The following is a 21518-nucleotide window of genomic DNA, read 5'->3' as shown; positions in this document are numbered from 1 at the left end:
TGCTTAACAGGGACGGTCATACTTCCTTCATCAGGTACTTCAACCATATACAATGACCCACACTTCATACCACGAGCAATCACCAGATCACCATTGACCACCCTCCATTTACCACTTCCAAACCTTACTTCCAGTCCTTGTTTATCCAGCTGACCAACAGAAATCAATTTCTTCTTCAGCTCCGGAATCACCCTGACATCCTTCAGGCTCCATGTAGTTCCCAATGAAGTAACCAAATCAATATCTCCCATGCCCGTTACTTGAAGCATCTCGTCATTTGCTAACCGTACCTTTCCAAAATCCCCTTCTTTTAGATTCACCATCGTTTCCCCGTTGTCCATGGTGTGAAACGAAGCCCCTGAATCCATGACCCAAGAGTCTACAGAACTTTCCATACTGAGTATCAATGCATCATCCTCAGACACACTCTCAGCACCGGTAATGTTCATTTCTTTCTTTGGACATTGACTCTTAACATGTCCCACTTCTTGACAGTTCCAACATTTCACATTCTTCAAAGTTCTAGAAGAACTTTTTCCCCGACTCCCACTGCTCCCACTATTCCTGCTATTCCCTCTACCTCTTCCGACATTTAATAAATCAGAAGAGGAAGATCCACCTTGATTCTTGCGTCTGATATCCTCGCCTAGAACCAAATCTCTAACCCCTTCAAAAGTCATACCACTGGTCCCCACGGAACTTGTAACAGCAGTAATTGTTCCGGACCAGCTATCAGGTAGAGAAGTTAGTAGCAGTGAAGCTTGAGTCTCATTATCAAATTTAATTCCCACAGATGATAATCTGGACAGAATTGAATTTAGATTGTTAATGTGAACCGTAACTGAGCCTTCCTCATTCATCCTTGTAGTGAACAGCTCCTTCATCAAGAACACCTTGTTAGCCGCCGATGGTTTCTCATACATATTTGACATAGCCTCCATCATACCACGCGCCGTGGTTTCATTCATGATGTTGAAAGCAACGCTCTTCGTCAACGACAATGTAATAACCGTCTTGGCTTTCTTGTCCTTTGAGTTCCACGCATCTTCAGCAGCTTTTTCCATTTTCTCTGGTTTGTCTCCGAGTACCATGTCCAAGTCTTTCTGACATAGCAATGCTTCTAATTGCATTTTCCACCAGCTAAAATCAGAACCATTGAACTTTTCGATTATAATCTTGTCTTCAGCCATTACGGCAAACAAAAAAAAATTAGGTACACTCGTGTGTGACAGAAAAAACGATCGTACCCTCCAAAACCTCGCTAACCAGGCTCTGATACCAATTGTTAGGAATTGAGACAGGGTACACGCAGCGGAAACACTATCACACACTCACAAACGAAACGAGAAAATAAAGCAATAAAGAACACAAGGATTTTACGTGGTTCGGATTCGGTGTAAATCCTACGTCCACGGGCGCAACTAGATTTTATATTAACTCACTATAAGATTACAAATGGTAATATCACTCGGCACAAATACAAAGAGTTACATCGCACATATATATATATATATATATATATATATATATATATATATATATATATATATATATATATATATATATATATACTGAGAGAGGAGCCGTTTTGTTTGACCAGCTACCATTTGAATTTTCTTCCATTCACATGTTACGGCCGAAACAAAATTGCACATGGATTCCATTAAACAATTAATACTTTTGCCGTCCACTCACCGTCCAATAAACAAATATTAAACAATTGATTTGTACGTCCATTCAATATTAAACAATTGAATTGTTTAATAATTGTCAAGTTACATTTATGGCCCTTGAACTCTTAGGAACTTGTCAATTTGTTCAAGACTTCATAAATCTTAACATGATCTCCTTTCGTTTTTTTTTTCTCTCTAGAACCTTCGTGTACGTATTTACAGAAAAGCTTTCTAAGGTTCTTATTTCTTGATCTTTGTAGGTGGAAACCCACTATAAATGTTGATGGGTTTTTATTATTATTTTATCTCACTTTCTGTTTATTTTCAATTTCGGTTTTGAATTGCATAGATTCTTGGATTTCTTAATAGTATTCTTGATGTTATACTTATAACACAAATAAGCATCAATAAAAATTGAAATCGAACTTTGTTTTCACTCTAGTGAAACTGTAACCGGGCTATTAGAAAAGGCAAAAAGGTGAACCATTAATCTCTCAACCTTTGAAAGATCTTAATAGTTGCAATAGCTCTTGAGATCAACTTGTTAGAACTTTTGTTAGTTGTACAATTCTGATGTTTTTTCTTCACCACTCAGCAAAGGTATATTCAAATTATACCCAAATCCTATTCCCCCACCCACCTTCTTTATAGTTCCAGTTTGAGAATGATGATTAGGAAACTGTAACAACCTTGTTAGAATGGTAGAATCCATCCACAGTTGTAATTCGTTATGAACATCGGTGTCAATAATAGCCCTTCGTACAACCTGAATCTAAACTATATTTGAATTAATATTATTTATTATAGCAGGTTATTATATTAAATTAATATTTGAATAGTATTATATAATATTAATAATTGATATATATATATATATATATATATATATATATATATATATATATATATATATATATATATATATATATATATATTATAAGTATAAAATAGTTTTTATGTGGGGTGGGAGACCACTTTTGATTTGAGAGGAGTCTCTGAATTGGGAGAATGTAGCCTAATACCTTCATTTAGAGAATGCAATATGTAAACAAATAGTTGAAATTGAAGTTTTGTATAATCTGCTTCGCTTGATAAATTTATAAATAAATTCGTTTCGGTTGGTGTTGTTGTTAGTTTCAAGAGTTATAACTGTAAGGGTAGAATCGTCTTCCTTACTGTAGTAAGGGCATAAATGTAATTTTGATTATTTGGTTGTTATAAAAGTAGTTAGTGATCCATGATAAACTAACTTTATGTCAACAAGTTTTAGTAGATAAACTTTGTTCACCCCTAACAAGATTCAAGAGTGGGTCTGGTCCCGTTCACCCCTACGGTCGTAATAGATAAACTAACTTTTAGTAGGGTTTCAACAAGTTGTATTATATGTACCTAAGCTATGTACCGGTCTATCAAGTACAAGAATCGGAAAAACCAGATCCGGACCAGTGTCTCAACTGGTTATGTCCAAGGTCCACTAATTTATGTCAAACCGGTTATGTCCAAATTAAAGTATTCTTGTCCGGTCCTGTCCTTTTAGGTTTGGTCCAAATGTTCACCCCTTGTCCCAAAAACTTACATAATGGTCCAGAGGCAAAATGAAAATATTCCATAAGTGCTATATGTGTTTTTAATTTTTATAGAATTTCAAAAATAATCTTTATGTAATTGTAAAATTATAGAAATAGCTAAAATATGATAATTTAAAACAAAATATACTAATAGTAAAACTAAAAAAAATGATCCATTTGTCTTTGTATTAGTTTATATTAGTTTGTTAATTAAAAAATAACCTATTACACATGTATAGTAATTATATAAACTCTAGGTGCAACACATGGACTTCAAACCGTCGGTGACACAAAAATGATTTACTTATGAAAAAGCGCCGGTAGCTTGCTTTATTAAAAGAGGAATTCAAGGAAAAGAAAAAGAGGTCACAGTACAGGTTCTTCTTATCCTGTATAAAGTAAAGAATGGGCAGCAATCTTTTATAAAGCAAAAGGTTCTTGTTATCCAACAAAGCAATTCCATTACGGACTTCATTATAAGGCAGCGATCAAGAACTGAAACACCATCCAAACCCTCATTCTCGTCACAAGAAAACGAAGATGGTGATCATCAATGGACGACGAAGCCCTATCTGCTTCACTACAACCATGTTATCACTATCAATCATGATGATGATGATGATGACAACTATGGTGAAAGAGTGTGATGGGTGGATGACGCCATGCAATGGCAGCACCACGGTGGAGTGCATCCATGTAGTTGAGTTCGACGAAGAGGTAGAGTTTCAGATGGATACAGAAGTACATAGGTGGATTCTGGGGGAGAAAAACTCTGGGAAGAATCATATAAGTGGTAAAAGTTTGAATAAAAATAAGGCGGCTGGCGGCCCCGGATCAAAGAATTACAATGCCGGTAAAAATCCAAAATGCAAAAAAAACACTTTCTGTCGTTAGTGAATATTTAAATGTCCAAGACCAGCCAGAAAAAAAGAAAAACAAGACTCTTATATATATATATATATATATATATATATATATATATATATATATATATATATATATATATATATATCAGGAGGTCCATAGTGGTTTTGGTTCTGGTTTGCTGTGTGTTGTTTGAATCGTTGTGGAGGTCATTCATTAAGTTCTCATTGATTCTAAATCGCTTTGTTTCACGACTTAATTAGTTGCTATCGGAATAATAAACATAATAATATGGTGAATCCTGTGTGATGTTGGAATTTATGCTGTAAAAGGTATACATTGCTGATGAAGCAAAGTGCAGCCCTGTCAATATGTCTTTGAAGTCTTTGATGATTGAGTTGTTTTATAATCTAATGCTATAAAAGCTCTTAGGTTTAAGTATAACTAGACGAATTCCCGCGCGGCGCAGGTTAAAAATACATTGTTAGAATATTGAAAAATTCTCGCGCGTCTCAGGTTAAAAATACATTGTTAGAATATTGAAAAATATATGTTTATAATGGTTATGTTATTGACATTAACTTTGACATAATATTTTTACACTAATATATATATATATATATATATATATATATATATATATATATATAATCTCAACTATTTTGAACAATTATATTGATTGCCATCAACCTACCTTCATCATTAATAAAATTAAATATAATTATCTATTTAGTATTATTTTTAACAATTGTTATGATTGATTAATTTAAATTTTTACGTATGCAATTATTTTCTATTTTCATTAATTATGTTCATTTAAAATACAGTTTATTTATAGCTAACGTTATGTAATTTATAATTTGATGTTATTATCATTTAAAATTAGTGTTCATTAATTATGAAGCACTTATTATTATTAATAAGTTAAAGAAGACTTTTAAGAAACACTTAATATTATTATTCAAAAATGAAACATATACTAAATAATAAAGTGATAAGATTGACAATTTGCAATTCAAAAGAGAATTACATGGATAATAAGACATATCTATGATTTTTATAATTTGATTTTATTATTTATAGCTATTTTTCGTTAATTTTAAAACAACTTATTATTATTAATTTGCATTTTAAAAGAGAGTTACATGGATAATATGACATATCCATGATTTTTAACTAATTATTCATTTAAAGCAACACAAACATACAAACATATATACAATATTTAATTAAATATTATCTATATCACAATCTATAACATATGATGGACAACATAAATCTAATCAAATTTACATTAAAATTTCAACCACAACATACAATGATTGTCTTAAAAGAATACTTAAACCTAGAAAAAAAAAAGAATTGATATATAACAAACTTACAAATTAAAACTTTAACATAATAACATGGCTCGAAAAATGGTCCAAAACCCTCAAACCAACACAAAAGCCTTTAGACTTGTTTTCTTTGTGAATTTTGTATGTGATTGGTATTTGTGTGTATACTCAAAGAGATTGGTTTTTTATAGTAGACTATCCATTAATTGCTTATTAAACATATTATATCAATTATAAAACCTTTGAATAGTTAATAATTATTAAGAGACTTTTGAGTGGTATTCATTCAAATAAGAGGTTTCAAATGAATGTGGTTTGAGTAAAATGCATCATGGGAGTTTCAAATTAATGTGGTGAAAGGAAAAATGTTTCTTTTATAAGTATATAAAGATTGTGCATTTTTGCCCTTTTAATCAGTAGCTGGTCACCAGCCGGTTGCAGCATACGTGGATAGTAATTGGAGCTCCATGTCGGCGTTGATGTGGACGATTGAGTTTACCTTTGCCTTTACAGTAAGCTAACACGTATTTTGTATTTTAATTTCTCAAATATCCCATATAATGTATAATTACGATTATTATTATTATTATTATTATTATTATTATTATTATTATTATTATTATACAATTTTTTGGAACATTCTTATACGTTTAGAATCGAAAGATTTTATTTTTAAAATCATATTTATGTTGCATAAAAATATGTTTTAACGTATTTATTAGATATATATGTTTTTTCTTTTCGTATAAAAATATATTGGTGCATTTTTATATGTATAAAAAATATTATTTAACTATATAAAAATGTTATTTATACGTATAAAAACAATTTTTATACATGTATAAACATGTAAAGATATTTTTGAACGTATTTATAGAGTATTTTAATATTTTTTTTACATACAATATGCTTTATACGATATAAATACATATACACATACTAACTACATTTGCGTTATTTATATGCCTTTATACATAATGTATACAAATAAATATGCTAAAACATTTTTATACATAGTGTATAATTACGTATGTAAACATATAAAAAACATTTTTATATGTTTAAATATGTATTAAAATGTTATTTACACCTGTAAAACATTATTTATACATATAAAAGTAGTTTTTATACATATAAAAACATATAAATACATTTTCTAATGTCTTTATACATCAAAAAAACATATTTTAAGTATTTATATTTTTAAAAACGTATATGCATATTTAAAAACGTATTTTTATATTTAAAAACGTATTTACGCATCAAAAAACATATTCCATACATCAAGAAATATATAAATTTGTATTTAAGTATTTATGGATTTAAAAACATATTTATACATCAAAAAACATACTTTATACATCAAAAAATGTATTTATACGTCAAAAACGTATTTTATATATCAAAAAACATATTGTATGTATTTAAAAAATTATGTTTATATTATTTAAAATATATATTAATAATAGTAATGATAATAATAATAAGAATAATAATTAAAAAAATAATAGTAATAATAGTAATAATAACTAGCTGGGGCACCCCGCTCCGCGGGGTTTGGTTACGACCAAGGTTTTAGTCCTTTCGTTTTCGGTATGTAATAGGAAGTAATACTTGTATTTTAACGGATATTTTATTTTGTAGCATCATATATGGTAAATTTAGAGGATAAAAATAATTGAGTTGAAGGGACATAAAGGAATGATTAAGGGCTGGTAATTGCAGCCGACTTGGGGCAGGAAAACAAATTCAGTGCGGTAAGCAAAACGTCATGAAGACAAATTCTAAACCAACCTTGTATGTAAATAGTTTCATCTCGTTACAAGGATTCATATTAATTAAAAAAAAAGTTGAATACATAATAATAGGAATATATTTAATTTTTAAAAAAAAAACGAAAAAATACATCCACATAGCAGCAGCAATGGCTGGTTATACCCTTTGAACTATAACTATTTATTTTATTACTCTATAGTACTTTCTAATTATTAAGTTAAACAAATTCATGATTTGTAATAAAAAGGGTTTAAACATAACTCACTGCAGCCTGATTGTCTTCTTACTTTGAAGCGTTGGGCGACATTTTCTGATGTGATTCCCATTCAAGGGAAAGAACAGGTCCATTCCCATAACTCACTGCAGCCTGATCTTGTTCTTGATGTGATTACATCAAGGAAACAGTCCATTCCCATATACAAACTGACCAAAATTACAATTACAAGTACAACTATAATCGAGGGTGAGTGTAGCCGGTGTTGAAAATATTAAGCGGTCAAATTGAATTTTCCATTAAACTTAATGGAAGAACATTATATAAACTTACAGTCTTCACAAAAAAATGTATCCAATGTTCAACGACATTGTAGGCCCAGTCCAGTTGCTGAACTACCTACTTTAAGAGTGTGTTTGCCTGCATATATACATATATATCATTTATATAAAACAATCCAACAACTTCTATATCACGATGAAATGATGAATATAACATGAAACATGAAAGAATGCTTACATCCATTTTCCACACAGAAGGATAAAATGGTCAGACTACTTTTAATCCACACAACACCTTATGAGGAAAAAAAAAGAAGCAGGTTATTTGCCACGGGACGGTTTTTTTTTTTTTAACAACAGAAAAATTATAACCTAATTGGATAAATTGTAATGGTATCTGAACAATAACTTTTCCTTAACGAACTACCATTTCTTGTTCAAATGAAAGTAAGTTGCCATCTTAAATATAAGATTTGTCATCCACAAATCCGGATAATTTTCAAACCTGCTGTTTTATACTTAATGGGTTATTTCCCAGTCGTAAATAATTGAATTTTTTTTCTAAATCCAAGACAATGAACATTTTACCTAATTATAGCATCATAGTTAGGTGAAAATATTTGATTAACAACTTATTTTAAAAGTGCTATGGTGTCCGCTTTTGATAATATCCTTGCAATAAGCCTGTAATTTTAACCCGGAGAACCGGTTACTGGATAGGATACCATTTCATTTTTTTTTTTTTGCTTTTTGCTTATGTGGCAGTCGAAATGATGATGATGTGGCAAACGATTACCACATTTTCAAATAACACCACATAAGCAAAAAACTTCAAAGAAGAAATCAACGAATTTGATGCTATAAATGGATGTAATTCTCAGACTATAATGCGTAATTAGTGAATATTTGAAAGTGTAATGCTATAAAAAGCGAAAAGAAAAAATGGAATATTATGGCATAGATTGGTAAATGTGTGAAACAGTACAACCTACCTTTTGTCGTCCACCTGGTGTGATGTTAGGCACAAATGGGATGGTTTGGCTGTTTGGGTGAAGTATTGGTGGACCCCTGCAGCACAAACAACAAATCAACAGCAGCAACAATATTAATTGCCACCACTCACTATAACTAAATAACATAACACATATATTAAAACACCAACATGATTTATTGCATGTGGTAGCTTGATAGGAGGGACAATAATCGTCATTGGATCATAGAATGCATTTGACTGTCAAACAAAACTTTATGATTGCTTGCCAATAGAACATATTTTCCTCAACAAGAAAAGATAAATTACAAACAACTTCAATATAAAATAAAAAATAAAAAAAAATAACCAACACTACAAGAAGCACGTGGATCCTTTTGCAAGTCCTTCAAGTCTTTTTGAATCCATTTTGAAGCCATCTCAAGATCCTGATCGCCATGAAGTCTGCAGAAGCAATTATTTAACAAAAGAATCATCAACATTTGTAACATATATTAGTTTTTTAATTTGCAAGTGGAAACATACATTGGGCAAACTTTACTGACCTGAAAGTTATTGTTGCCTCATCACTTGTTGTACAGTTGATTTATACGGAGGATCCAAGAAAACAAAGGTAATTTTCCACCAATGTAATTTTCTAAATTTGTACTAAAAAAACACATGTTGTTGATTTGGAAATTCAAATAGAAGCATCAGATTAGAATTCCACACGTCCAATAATTACGTCAAATTAAAAGCATAAGATTGAAAATTACCTCAACAGAAGATTTCGTAGCGTGTTCTATAAAGCCCCTGCAACCTCCTCCGGAACCTGTGCAAAAACGAAGCGAAATCAAACAGAGATAAGAGAAATCAAATATGAAAGACATGATAATATAAGAATTAAATACGATAATATGGATGAAAAAAAATTGAATAGTTGACTACTGAGATAGAAACTCTGACGAATGGATATGGGTTTTTAATGTCAACTCAGTGCAATGCTCTTCTTCCTACAGCCTCTTCATAAAGTGCATCAAGTTTGTTGTTGACATGTTCCTAAGAAGAAGATTAACAAAAAAAACTTTAGTTTAGCAAACCTTCAATAGTGCAGTTGTTAAGGTACTGCAAAGTGAAAGTCATCCTGGAATTGCAGCGTGTGTTTTTTCCTGTTATAAATACAAATAACCACTTTTGAGATTTTTTGGTTAAAAAACAACAACTTTTGAGGTTTTTTTTGGAATAGCTGACTATTAGATGGGCCAACGGGAAACAAACTTTCGGAAACAATCTAATCTAATATTGATAACGAACTTACGTAATCAGTATGGGTCACTGACAATGATCCTTTTCCTTCGTTTCTTCCTCACTGAGTTTGTATCAAGTGTCGTACTGCATAGTAATAAGGTCATGTCGATAACCATATAAACGATTAATTCAAAAATTGAAATCAACAAACCATCGAATTAGAAAAATTTAGGCCTGAAACGTACTGGAATCAGGTTCTCGGGCACTCGTCCTTCTCCGATGGTGCCGACATCTACGGACGATAAAATTAGAGGTTGCGATATGTGAATGTCGACTGGAAGCTGGGAAAAGCTTTCAAGCAACAGGACATCAATGGAGCCCTTATTGAGTGTAACAGAACCTGATTCCAGTACGTTTCAGGACTAAACTTAATAAAACCTCTTGCTTAGAAATAAAGGAATTAGCCTAATATGTTAAAAAAACATAAAAAAAAAATTTAAATTTGAATTTTACGGGTACTTGAACCATTATTGTTCTTGATGTACATTTCTAATCTTCTCCAATCTAAGAATCTGTGTAGTTGATTCTAAAGATCGAGTCAGGTTGTCCCCTTTATGGTCATACAAATGGAAGAGTTAGTAAGTAAAACTACAATAAATGAACAAATAAACATTCGAATCCTCTTTTATTAAAAAAATTAACATACTCACTTGAAATTCCACCACCAGCTGAGATGCATCTATTCACACATTCAACTGCATTAATTGTGAGGTCCACAAAACTGCATCATCTTTAATTTATAAAGAAGACTATTCTTAACAGACAACCTATTTTTGAATATTCCTAAAAATAAAAAAAAATGCATATAACAAAACAGAATTTCATTGGGACATTTCATCAAATGGTTATTATGCATGTAAAATATAAAGGTACTGAGAAAATAACTCTTATACTAATAAACTAAAAATGGATTTCAATACCACAAGGATTCAATATATGGTTTTCCAGAAAAAAAAAATATGACAAAATTTAAGAAAAGACTCAAATGACCTTAAAGACTAAGGTGTTTAACATGTGAGTAGCAAAGAAACAACGAACCACACATGCATCTGGAACTTACTTTCTCTGCAAAAGATTTTGCTTTGGATTTTTTCCTACTTCTTACATGAGACCAGATTTGGAGGTTGAGCAAAAAGAACCATATCACCAAGTACCTACCTGTACATGGAACCATTTTACTATAAATAGATTATTTCTTTCCAATCGTATTCAAACAGCGAAGGGGATATGGCCAAAAAATATTTAATCTTCAAAGGAAAAGTAAAACCGTAGATAGTTGATTCCTTAATAACGACAACACTCTCTCTTCTAGTTCCCAAATTGTTGAACAAACGAAACAGAGCTTCGGGAAATTAAACAACAAAAGATGATAATTTAAGTTTTAATTTAGAAAAAATCAAACCCAGAAAAAACACAAACCTTTTTATTCTTCGTTTGGTATTACTCAATCTTGTGCTTGGAAGACGTTCATCTCTTTGAGGTATCAAACACCTGGTCTGCACATATAACTTTTGGAGTTGTTAATCTAGAATTATATATGTTGTTATATAAAAATGAACAAATTTCAAGTCTCACAGAGACGAACCTCAATCAGTTGAAAAACTTAATTACCAATCTAAAAAGAACCACGAACCAAACATGCTATGCTTCCAGAAGAAACCGCTCAACCTTCATCAAGTGACAAGACCAGCGACTCTGCAATAACAAAAATTCAATTTTAGTAATCCCTAATATGGAACAAAATTTCACCAAACCTCCACAGGAAACTTCGATCGAATATCAAAAGAAAGGTCAATTGATACGAATTGATAAAATAAGGATAGGAAGGTTTAGGAATTTTATCTGAAAACATAAGAAACAACAAAATTTATGTAATTAATTAACTATAAATGGGCCAATTTGTGAAGCATAATAAATTTCAACTTAGAACCAAGAAGATGGAACCTGATGGGGAAGCAGTAGGGGATCATACAGGTTAGGGATCGAAATATGGTAAAGTAAGACTCCATAGATGCCTGTTTCTCAATGAGAGCACCAAAATTAGCTCGATGTCTTGATGATCAAAGAACCCAAAACCACATTAAACATTTGGTTTATAAAATTATTAATTAAACCTTCTCATCAAATTTTCAAAGGGTTTTAAGATTTACAGAAAGTTACCAAAGGATGAACTCCTTCTTCTTCGACTGGATGAAGAAGATAATTAACTGATTGAAGGCAAAGCCACAGAAGGAAGTGGTACCAAATTTTGATATGGAGAAGATGTGTAAGAAAGAAATGCTCCCAAAGATCTGGTAGCGAGTGAGTTGTTTCTATCGTTCTTCTGAAGCTTGTAAACGATTGATAAATAAAGCTGCGTACAAGCAGAGAGATGTGAAATAGATTGATAAACTCACACAAAAGAAACACATACCGATAGGGTTCCGTCTTAGCCACTGATGTGTGTTGTTTAGTTGTCGACACTGCTACCTCTGCGTGTACTGTGGTTGCTGCCGCTACTACTGAAATTGATTTTGAGGAGTAGGGTTTCAAGGTTGATAGTAGTAATTAGGGTTTGGACGGTAACTGCCACCACCACCGTCGTACAGTCCGCCACTTCCACCACCGTTGCCAATACCAGGAAGTTATAGACGTTGTGAACCATCGGAGATAACGAAGACAACATGTATCAATTAGAAGAAAATAGTAGAAGAAAACCACTCGGATGCGCAAACTTACCCGATGACGGAAAGTGGCGGATGATTTGCGGATATGGCATGAAGGAACTGGAAACTTGTTTCCTAACAATCGAGTCGATTCTGACGTTTCCTGGAAAGGAATCAGATAGCGTAGCAGGAGAGGTGGGTTGGGAAAGTGGTGATTGAGTTTGGGATATGCGATGAAGGAACCGCCTTGTGACAAAACCAAAGACAGGTGGGAAGGAAATCGGTGGTGGACTACTTATCTAAAGAATCCAGAAGCATCCAATTGATAAACATCAAATACAATACAGTCCGATAAATGCAACGATGACCGACACGTGTCTAAAGAATGTACCTAATGTCAAAATATGCCCCCGTTAAAAAAAATATACTTAAGGGACCATTTTTGCCAAACTATTCACCAGTTCACTATTCATGTTGGAAGCCAAGTTTAATATATATAATAATAATAATAATAATAAAAATAATAATATAATAATATCAGTATTTTATAATATATTCAGAAGTTGAGGATTAATTCATCGAAGTTGTTGCAGCCTATTGGTAAGGGCACTTGGTTGTTTGTTGGAAGTAGGGCGTTTGAGTTTTGTTGTTGTCATTATTTTCTTAATTGTTCATTTTTAATTAAGCAACAGGTTTTAGTGCCATGTCAGTCAAATGGGCCCACACCGCTGACATGTCAGGTATGCAACGGCTAACCCTTAAAAGGGCAAAATGCAAAAAACTAACCAAACCTTCGGCTTTCGCAAACACAAAAAAATCATTATCATTTCATTATCATCATTATCATTATCATTATCATTATAAATGAAACATTTTTCCTTTCACCACATTCATTTGAAACTATCATGCATTTTCAATTTCTTTCTAATAATGATTATATGTTGGTTAATATGGTTAAATAAATATATATTTTCTTCTACTTATAATGTTATATTTATAACTTTTAACATATTATACTTCATAAACTAGGTCTAATATGTTATTGTATGTAACCATTATCATTTTAAAGCGCCAACTTTTGAACGATTTGTATAAAATACTTAAATTGTTAATTTAAATATAACCTTACATGATCAACTTAAATATAAATTTTAGTTCAACTTAAACAACCCAAAAAAATATTTTGTAAATAGTTAAAAGTGATAAATTGTTGTATCTTTCTAATAATGATTATAAATTGGTTAATAAGGTTAAAAAAATATCAAACCTAAAGTGTAATCATAAATAAACTAAATTTCAATATTAAAATAATATTTTTACTTCTACTTTTAAAGTCATGTCTTTAACTTTAACATATTATACTTAATTTATTATATTTAATATGTTGTTGTATGTAAACCATTATCAGTTTAAAGCTATAACTTTTCAACAGTTTGGACAAAATACTTAAATTGTTAATTTAAATATAACTATTATAGGGTCAACTTCAACATCAATTTCAGTTCCACCTAAAAAACCTAAATAATATTTTGTGAATAGTTAAAAGTGATAAATTGTAGTGTTAAATGCAAAAACTAAATTGCAATATTAATTTAAGTAAAATATTTTCTAAAGATATTTTTATAATCGTTAAAAGTTTTCAAATAAGTAGCTTAAAATAACTGACAATAACAATAGTTAAAAATAACTCTATATGAATTATTATATTGTTACCTTTAAAATAAAAAAAAATGTTTGATGTTTTAAATAATTACAATGATAGAAATTAAAACGTTAAGCAAATAAATTTTAAAAAATTAATTAATAGTAACAACAACTATAAATAACATTAAACCATATATTATATTTAATTTTATTAATGAGTAACCCGTGGGTAGAGGTCATTCAAAATATTGAGATTATGCAGTTTTAATCGATATATATATATATATATATATATATATATATATATATATATATATATATATTATCATATAATTCAAAATAATCAATATATTATATCAACTTAGTATAGGAATTATTATATCAAATTTAACAACAACATTATAGTTATATTTAAAAATACATATATTTGTAAATATTTCGGCTATATAGATGCTTCTGCGCAACACACGGGCATTCACCTAGTCTTGAAGAGTAAAACCAAACATTTTATAAAAATTTAAGGGCTTTTATATCATTTTCTTTAATATAGTTACATACTATATATTTGATATTATATTATATTAAAAACATTTATTAATAATATTGGTTCGTTGCAGTTTATAGTGATTCGGTTTTAGATGAAAACCATAATCGAACCATATGTATTCGATTAATCAAAATTAGAAACTGTATCATTTCTTTTAGTAATGGTTCAGTTATACCGGTTAACTTGGTTATGGTTCGGTTTTCCGGTTACCCCTACCAATGGAATACCGACGACATAGAAACAATGAAGGAACCAAGTTTGACCAATTTACCGATGTATTTGCGACGACACTTTAGTGACGGATATTAAAATGCCATATTTTTAAACAGTAATTAAAAACAACAGTTTATTCTGCCAAAATAAAGTAAAAATTCAATACATTCAATTACAAAATGTCAAATAAATTACTAATTGTTTAGCACATTACAAAAGAACATCATTTTTCAAAGATAAACATTACACTAAAATATCGTGTACATTCAAAGTGTCAAATACATTGCTAAGTGTTTAAAACATAAAAACTAAGAATCAATTGGTGGATTACCAGGTGGTTAATGAATTCTTACATAAAAGTCGCCTATTGTTTTCAAGTTGTGTTTGTCTTCGTTGCATTTCTACTTGCAATGCATTTGAAGTTGTAACTGATACTACCACATCTAAGAAAATGGTAAGACAAACATATATAATTAGTAAATGTACTTTATTTTTAAACCACAATAATAATGCACTTTACTTTTAGACAATAATAACAATGTATGTTACTTTTAATCCATTATAGGAACATAATAATCAAAACACATTACCCATATTGGTAGAAAAGAGAAAGTATGTTGTTTCATGCTGTTTACTAAAAAGATAAAACTTTCAGTTAAAAATGCATTGCTATTTCTTATATTTTACAAAAGTATGGTGTTTCTAAAATATAGGAAATATCATTATACAAGTAGGTGGTAGAAGAACAAAAAGATAAGAAGAAAAAAACCACGAAGAACAGGCGTCGAGCATGTTGTTATGTTTCTAAGAGTTTGTTACACTCACATTTCATCGAGCATGTGGTAGAAAAACAAAAAGATAACAAGAAGAACAGGCACCAAGAAGATAAGATTAAAAAAATAAAAACTAGAAACATATACATAGCAAAATGCTAATCGATATTTCTTGTTTGCCATGACAACTTAACATATATTGATATATACACTAGATCATGTTTTTAGAACAACATACAGATGGTGTATTATAATATATTATGATATGCAGTAAACATTGTACAAAGGGCCGGTTTGGTTGCTCATAATAAATCATGGTTTAAAAGAGGTGATTTATTATAGTTGTAGGTATTATGGTTATCAACATTAGTGAATTTATTATGAGAAGGTGACTTGCAACTTGTATCCTTGTAAGTCGAGGCACTTTCATAGTATAAAAGTAAAACTGCAAAATTGGTCCCTGTGGTTATGAAAAAACTATGGACAGAGCCCAAAAAGTTTCCGACTTGCATAAAAGGTCCAAAATCAAGTATTTTTCATGGTTTTGGTCCCTAGTAAACTTGAAATGACAATTTTTCCCTTCTATTTTCTTTTCTGTATTTCTATATTTATTTTACTAATATGCTAATTCAAAAATAAAAAGAAAAACTAAGTAACGACCCACCCACCACAATGGTACCCTCCTTATATCTCTGTCTCCCTCTCTCTCATACACAAACACAGACTCACCCGAAAACCTTTAAAACCCACTTCCCGTCCATCGTCTTCTTCCCTTTCCCCTAAGTCAAACAAACATGCACACACACCTATAACTCAACAATACACACACACACATACCTATAACTTGAACACATACCAAAACATCACCTCTAAATTCATCAACCATGGCTCCTCGCCACCCAGTAAATTTCTTCTCAGTTGTTGCATAAGTTTTGAAATATCCCCGATTCTTATTTGATTTTGTTAACCGGTAAAAGCAATATTACATCGATAATCAATTAAATTAAACCACCATTACCCCCATCGATGGATGTACCTCATGGAAAACAAATACCATCGAAATCTTTCAAGATCGAAACTTTCTAAGAGCATCTCCATCAAAACTACTAGCGACCTTCAAATCGAAAACTAGTATTATTCCATCAATCATCGAAATCAGATTACCAGAGCACAACCAATATGCCTAAAATCTATGATTAAATTTATCATAATAATCAACTATTTCCTCTAAAAATGCAATCGATTTTTCCATATATTATCATGAATGAATAGTCAACTGAAGAGGTGACACTATCTGCTTCACTTTCTGTAACACCCATAAAATTCGAGCTAATTTTAAAACTTTTTAAATCATTTGAAATCATTTAATTATTACAATTTCTTTTCAAAATAGTTTATACATCAGAGTTCCAAGAAATCATAATCGTCGATCGAGGAAGTGTACGGTCACGCCTTCGCCTACCCGCGCCCATCCGTTGAACCTGAAACAATAAACTGAAATTGTAAGCCCGAAATCTTAGTGAGTTACCCTCAAATACCAACCTCATATAACCATAATCATATCATATCAAAAAATACAGAACAGCCATGCATCTCGAGTCTACAGTGTGACTGGTCCGCCCGCATCGGGCCTTTAGTCCACGTGGTCCACTCTCTGAGTCTACAGTCTGACTGGACCGCCCGCACCGGACCTTCAGTCTATCTGGTCCATTCTCCGAGCCTCGGCACGTGTGGACTGCCCTCTCGGGGCCTTCAGCCTATCCGGACCGTTCGTCGGGCCTTCGGCTTGACTAGATTTGCCCGGCCCGGGCCTGCAGTCTACCCGGTCCGCCCAGGGTGTCTTGGCCTACTGCACACAGCAGGACCTACCTCAACCCTTTCCCCAAACCAATAAACATGTGCACATACATATAACCAAGTAAACTTGCAGATCTAACAGATCACTAACAGGGCAACCATCCTAAACCAGGATACCGACCTAACCAGGTCACTAACATAGCATCATCCTATATACCAGGATACCGATCTAACCAGGTCACTAACATATTACCGTCCTAACTACCAGGACGCAGATCTAACAGATCAAAAGCATATAAAACAAATACCAGTACACAATCCGTGAAAGGGCCGGCCTTGGTGCCTTAGACCCTGTTGATAAAGTGAGGATAACTCACCTTGTAATGTCGGACTGAACCACGAAATCACGCTCCCGAAACACTGCCCCAAACTACAACACCTATAACCATCAATGATCCAATTCATAAATACCCTCTTACCAATTATCCTCAAAAGTCAAAATTGTCAACCCTTGGTCAAAGTCAAAGTCAACTATCAAGGTCAACAGTCCATGTTGACCTCAACTCGTCGAGTACCCTCAGCTACTCGCCGAGTTCCTTGCATAACTTTCCAACTCGCCGAGTCACCGTGCCACTCGCCGAGCCCAAGGCAATCTTCATCGGACTCGCCGAGTTGTTCATCCAACCCGTCGAGTTCAACACCATCTTCATATGACTCGCCGAGTCTACCATGCGACTCGCCGAGTCCCTTCAGTCCTTCATCCATACAGATGCTTTTTAAGCCATGCTAAGGCTCCATACTGCAGATCCAACTTCCCAAGGCATGCTTATCACGTAAAGTTGCAAACTTTACGTGCATGCAAGGCTCTAATGACTCATAATGCCAAATCCAAGCTTAAAATGGGGTTTTACACTTAAGGAGGGGTTCATACTTGCCAAAGCTGATAGCCTTATGGACTTAGAAATCAAAGAGAGTTCAGATCTGAAGTTACAACTTCAGATCTGAGCTCATACCCAAGAATAGCTTCCTAACCAAGCCAAGAAGCCCTAAACTTCATCCAAAGATATCTAGAAAGGAATGAGGCCAAGATCATGAATTGATACCTCAAATGAATCTAACTGAGATAGACTTCAGACCCACAAACGTTCTTGCCTCCAACTTCTTGATCTTCAAGCTTCTTGCATCAAGGTCTTCTTTCCAAGCTTGAAATTTACACTAATATAGAGCACACACACGAATTAGGGTTTCTGGACTCTCAAGAGGCTGCAAAGGGACTAAGGGAGGCTAATGATTCCTTAAATAGGGTGCCAAACCCCAGAAATTAGGGTTTCACCCTCCAGCTCCAACTCGTCGAGTCACTCTTCCGACTCGACGAGTTGGTCACTTAAACACATGGCCCATACCCGCTGCTACTCGACGAGTCAGGCAACCAACTCATCAAGTAGATCTTGAATTCATGAGAATTTATAACCGTAAATTGGTATTCGAGAATCGGGGTGTTACAATTCTCCCCCACTTGAACTAGACTTAGTCCTCGAAGTCTGCTGCGGTGAACATCCTCGGATAGTGCTCTCGTTGTACCCTTACCCAAGGTACCTCCTTGTACCGAAGAACCTTCACCCCTTTCTCCAAAATGGCCACAGGCCTCTCCACATAATCCAGGCGCTCACCGACCTGAATGTCATCCAACAATACTACCGCCTCCTGATCCATGACGCACTTTCGCAAGTGCGAATCGTGAAAGGTGATGAGAATCCCAATCGAACCTTTTCATAAGGTCTATCCTTCATGCCACTTTGCCAACTTGACAAAATCTTGATGATCCAAACTACAGGAAACCCAACACCCCCTCTTCCTGAAGCGAGCCCCTTTTTGCTGACATGATATTTGTCCCAAAAATATCATACAAATCGGTCCACTAAAACACGAACACACATGCCTAGCCCAAACAGCCTCGGCTGGAATACCAAACGCATCAGGTCCAATAAATCATAGGGTCCGGTCATCCCCAGGATGGAATACCCTAGATTGGAATACCTCTATGAACATAACTCGGGTCTACTCATAACTTGAGATCCCAGGATCTATCCTTGCGTTTCATCCACCATCCTCAGATTCGTCACACCCGAGTGCAACTCCCCCGAATCTTCAACAATACATCCAATCTGAATGCACTCCTACAACAGACATAACCAACACAATCTTTGTGCCTACAACTTATGACTGGAATATGTGACATCCCCTAATTTCTCGGCCAGAAAAGACCGATTTAATTTATGCTTTTTAAAATAAAATCAGAGAAATCTTTTCAAAAGATGTTGCGGAATTGGTCCCCAAACAACATATGATAAAAGTTTATGAAAACCCTTCTTTAAGAAGGTATATATTTCCCATATATATATATATATATATATATATATATATATATATATATCAAAACTCGGGATGTCATGTTCCGATACAGATCAAAAGCATAAACAAGACATTATAAGCCTTTCAACAGTTATTTACAACTACTGACCTATAATCAAAAATCTCTCATCGTCTTCCGACTATGCTCGGGGTCCACTACCTGTAATCATAAAAAGCTGAGTGGGTCAGGCTTGGGAGCCTGGTGAGCATATAGGGTTTTCAACCCACAATAATAATAATTTATTAAGTTCACCAATCAACAATAACCCTGATTACCCATTCCCATTGTCCTCAAATAAACAATTAACATATTTACACATAGCATGTATTTTAAGCTAAATACTTCATATCTATGTGTAAAGTGAAAGTAACTACACACTCACATGTTTTTTATGAAAATCGGGCAGCAATTTGTTTCCTAAAACGATCGTTTCTAATAAAACCGGGAGTTTTATTGAGAAACCGGGCTCTGCAAAGGTCAGGCTTCGAAACCGAAAAGATAATTTTTTTTGGGCTTCACGGGCACTTCGTGGCGTATTCCGGGGCTTATAATCGATACCGGGGCATTTTGGAATGTTAAGATGAAGAAAATATGAAGAAAGGGGTGAAAATGGTGAAATCCTAAAAGTACCCGAGAAGGCTCGCAGGACCCTTCTATTTATAGGGGTCCGAAGTCGGTTCTGGTGGTGGGGTCCGCAGGTGGCTGCACGTGCGAAGGCCTCGTTGTCCTCTCCTGATTGGACCGAGGTCTAGTCCGAAGTAGGGGGAATCTGTGGCATGCTGCGAGGGTTCGGTCTCGTGCAAGAGGGTATGTGTCGCACCGCTATTGGACCACTTCAGATCAGATCAGGTGCTCGGATGACTCAGCAGATCGGACACGTGGCTCTCCTGACTCACTCATTTCGGACACGTGGCACGTTCTAAGCGAGGGTGACGTGGCCGAAGCCACCTATGCGAATTTTCTCGGTTTTTGTGCAAAAACTTCTAAAATCCATAACTTTCGTATACGAGCTCCGTTTTTGACGTTCTTTATATGCACGCGTAGGTAAAATTACGCTCTACAACTTTCGTTTAGACTTCGTCGGCTAATTTTGACTTTCATTTTTAAATTATTATTTTTAACAGACCGGGACAGGAAATCCGTTAAAAATTCATAACTTCTTCATCCGACGTCCGTTTTCGTCAGACTTTTTACCGTTGTGCTACTAACGACGAGACCTTCGATTCTCGTTTAGGTCGTGTCGGCTAAAAATCACTCGATCTAAAATTCGAGTTTTTAGCTGTCTACTGCTAAGCTGAAACTTCGAAAAATCATAACTTCCTCATACGAAGTCAGATTTGGGTGTTCTTGTTGTACCTACTCTCGGTTTAACGAATACTACAAGTTTCGTTTAGATCACTAAGGTTAAAAAGTAGTTTATCGAAAACTCACTTTTTACGACATTCAACACCGAGCCGGTTTTGTCGTGAAACTTCGACATGTCATAACTTCTTCG

The 21518-nt window shown here is 33.4% G+C and overlaps 2 long non-coding RNA genes across 51 annotated transcripts; one reads left to right on the top strand and one right to left on the bottom strand.

Moving 5' to 3' along the window:
- The first annotated feature begins 5245 nt into the window (after positions 1-5245).
- LOC145109301 (uncharacterized) lies at positions 5246-9052 on the top strand. The gene is made up of 2 exons (XR_013708925.1): positions 5246-5954; positions 7087-9052. It is a non-coding gene; the product is annotated as an uncharacterized LOC145109301 (long non-coding RNA).
- On the bottom strand, positions 7298-12948 carry LOC145109298 (uncharacterized). Of its 50 annotated transcripts, none has more exons than XR_013708902.1 (14): positions 12405-12947; positions 11577-12344; positions 11052-11487; positions 10642-10774; positions 10445-10541; positions 10177-10331; positions 10002-10075; positions 9632-9742; positions 9460-9515; positions 9250-9352; positions 8876-9148; positions 8706-8781; positions 7952-8008; positions 7698-7852 (listed from the first exon to the last, which is right to left on the bottom strand). It is a non-coding gene; the product is annotated as an uncharacterized LOC145109298 (long non-coding RNA). The 50 variants fall into 50 exon arrangements; XR_013708898.1 differs by having other exon boundaries at positions 10451-10541; XR_013708910.1 differs by having other exon boundaries at positions 10457-10541.
- Between the last annotated feature and the right edge of the window lie 8570 nt (positions 12949-21518).

This window comes from Lactuca virosa, chromosome 4 (genome assembly GCF_052849685.1).
Source record: "Lactuca virosa cultivar CGN04683 chromosome 4, Lactuca_virosa_CGN04683_v6, whole genome shotgun sequence".
In the NCBI taxonomy this organism is placed as follows: domain Eukaryota; kingdom Viridiplantae; phylum Streptophyta; class Magnoliopsida; order Asterales; family Asteraceae; genus Lactuca; species Lactuca virosa.
Note: the sequence above shows the minus strand (reverse complement) of the source record. Positions and strands in the feature narration are given on the sequence as shown.